The sequence below is a fragment of the Pinus tabuliformis genome, chromosome 6 (assembly GCF_031772625.1).
Source record: "Pinus tabuliformis cultivar Carrire ecotype Pingquan chromosome 6, CPIR1, whole genome shotgun sequence".
Lineage (NCBI taxonomy): Eukaryota > Viridiplantae > Streptophyta > Pinopsida > Pinales > Pinaceae > Pinus > Pinus tabuliformis.
In genome coordinates this window covers 944,139,369-944,142,276 of record NC_142292.1, presented here as the reverse complement: position 1 = coordinate 944,142,276, position 2,908 = coordinate 944,139,369, and the positions used below count along the sequence as shown (strand labels likewise).

Genomic DNA, 2,908 nt, shown 5'->3' with positions numbered 1-2,908 from the left:
TTGGAATGAACATTTCCAAAATGGGGCGTGTAATGTCGGCCCTGGCTATTACATTCATTGAATGCACTACATGATAATGCTAACATTAAAAATTGCAAGGTAGTAACGTAAGCGAATCTCCTGCAATTAAATATGATTTTGCATTAAATACATGTAGCAAAGTATGAGTGGTATCCAAGAGTTTATTTATTGAAATTTTCATCATTTGTGAATTATTGTCTATTAAATATAATTAGCACAATTACATTAATAAATAAATATCAATCAATGTTGTCATAATTTTTTTTTTTTTAACAACTTGACCATTCAACCCCATATATAATACACATTATTCTTCAATTTTCAGAACCCGAAAAAACAAAAATAATGTCAATGTTTGGACAACCTAAAAATTCTAGGTGGTGCCTACCTAACTAACCTATAATTTTCGGAACCTGAAAATCATGTTCCTTTTTGGTTGAAGATCTATGACCCAAAATAAACATTACTGCATAATTTACTTTAGGCCAATCCAAAATTGTATATATATAAACCACAAACAATATTTACAATGGGTTTTCATTGCATAATTTACATTAAGCCCACCCAAAATTGAATATATAGAAACCACAAACTATATGTACATTGGTTTCTGGAAAATGTGACATCTGGAAGAACGATTTTTTGCTTTGAAAATGGGTAAATTGATACCAAAAGAAGAAGCCTTCTCCTTTGGTACAAGATATATGAAATAATGCTACATTTTAGTGTTCACGGTATACCTTCTGTTTATAAATCTGAATTGTTGGATCCATATTTTATTTTCCAATCTAGGATTGCATATCTACGTTTGGAATGAGAATATTCTTGTTTATGGTTTGATTTGTCATTGGGGACGTATTGTTGTTTTCAATACAAGTCTTAATGATGATGTACTCGTACACGAAACCGTCCCCCGCGATTTGGGGATCTTCCATGACTTCCTCCATAGTCACACATCATTTCTTGAAATGAAACCTGGGTGAGAAAAGCTAACCTGGAGTATAGGACAAAAGAAGTGATGAGGGGGCATAACATCAATTTCCTCTATGACATGTCTGATTTGAGAAACAACAAGGGATTTGAATCTATAAAGTTTTGGCAGAACATCCTTTTCCAAGTCTGGCCTTTTCCTCTGCCGAAACTCTACACATTTAAACCCTAATAGTGCTGATTCCAGAGCTTCATGAAGAGTCCAATCTCCAGAATTTTCGTCTAGGATCTCCTGAAATGAGCCATCCTCAATGGTTGTTTCAACTGCATCTATTACAACCATGGGTGGTCTTCATATCAGCAATTGCAGAATGATTATTCCCAGAGCATACAAATCAGACTTGGGGCCAAGAATACCAGTCCTTTGGTACTCAGGATCAATAAAACAAAATGTGCCTGCGAGGACTGTGCTATTGTACTGGGTTGGCATGGTTGTGGTCATTGTAGGCACAAGCCTGGCAAGACCCGCATCATCGATTTTTCTAATGAAGTTGTGATCCAGTAAGATATTTGCAGGTTTTAAGTCACGATGAACAATTGTCGTGGCTTTGCTTTGTGAAGAAAAAGCAATGCAGATGCCACTTTTCAAATGATTCTGAAGCGTGAAAACCATGGAAGATGAGCATTGTTTCCCTTGCAGAGAAGACGATCTTCTAGACTACCATTTGCCATATATTCATATATCAAACACCCATGTTCAGGGCAGGCTCTATGAAAAAGTACCATGAGAGGGTGACGAACTTGGCTCAAAATCTCAAGCTAAACAATTTAGGAAAAGAAAAACACCCAACCAAAGATTTGAAAACAAAATAAGCAGAAACCCAAGTAATAAAAATCCTCTACAAATTCATTTTATTAAGTTTTAGATTTTAAGATCATTAACCATAAGTAGTGCTTTAAAGATTTAATACCTCTCGTTGAAATTCTTGAAAGACTTGAGTTGCTTCATTTTTAAGAATCTTGATTGCCACTATGGTATGTTGCAAAGTGAACATGTAGACAACACCATAACCTCCCTCTCCTATCTTGAGTGAATCTGAGAAGAAAGTTGTGGCAGTTTGAATTTCTTCTATTGAGTATCTTATGTATCTGTATCCTTTATGGGTAGATTCAAGCTTTTCCTATCCTTTCTTTCTCTCTTCTGCTTCTATTGTGGATCTTAGTTCTTTCTTAGGCCTCCTTTTCAGCAAGTTGTCTAGTTGTTTCAGCATGTAATATTGATTTTTTGAATTAATACTAACATATAATATTGATTTTTTGATTTTTTTTTCCAAAATGTTATAGGTAATGGCTACCAAGATGATTATCAAAATGATGATCCAGACTATGCTGAGTATACATCAGGAGATGATGATGATGAGGATGGTGATAACATTGGTGAAGGAGATGATGATGAGGAGGATGGAGATAGTGTTAGTGATGGTGACATGGATGAGACTAATCAAGATGGCCAGGATGGTGATCATGACAATGATCTTGGTGGGGTAGCTGCACATGCACATGCACTATTTTTTATGAAGAATTATTTTGTAGAATCATATTCCTATTTTTAGATGGATGTTGTGAATTTATCCTAGAATAATTATATCTATGAAACATTTTGATTTGTTAATTATACAATGACTTGGCTTTGATTAAATATTATGATGATATTGTCAATATTATATTTTTATTTGATGTTTATATTGGAAATTATCACCATTATTTTGATGGAGAATTATTATGTATGGTGATATTACCATCTTTGGATGTATGTTGTGAATTTATCTTAGAATAATGATATTCATGAAATATTTTGATTTGGTAATCATATTTGAATTTGTTTTTATTCGATTATGTTGGTACTTTATATATGTGTTTTGAAATTGTCAATGAATCATTATGTTCAAGGATATTG

General features: G+C 33.6%; 1 pseudogene; it reads right to left on the bottom strand.

Moving 5' to 3' along the window:
* Window positions 1–809: 809 nt before the first annotated feature.
* LOC149262030 (U-box domain-containing protein 34 pseudogene) lies at window positions 810–2,222 on the bottom strand (annotated as a pseudogene).
* Between the last annotated feature and the right edge of the window lie 686 nt (window positions 2,223–2,908).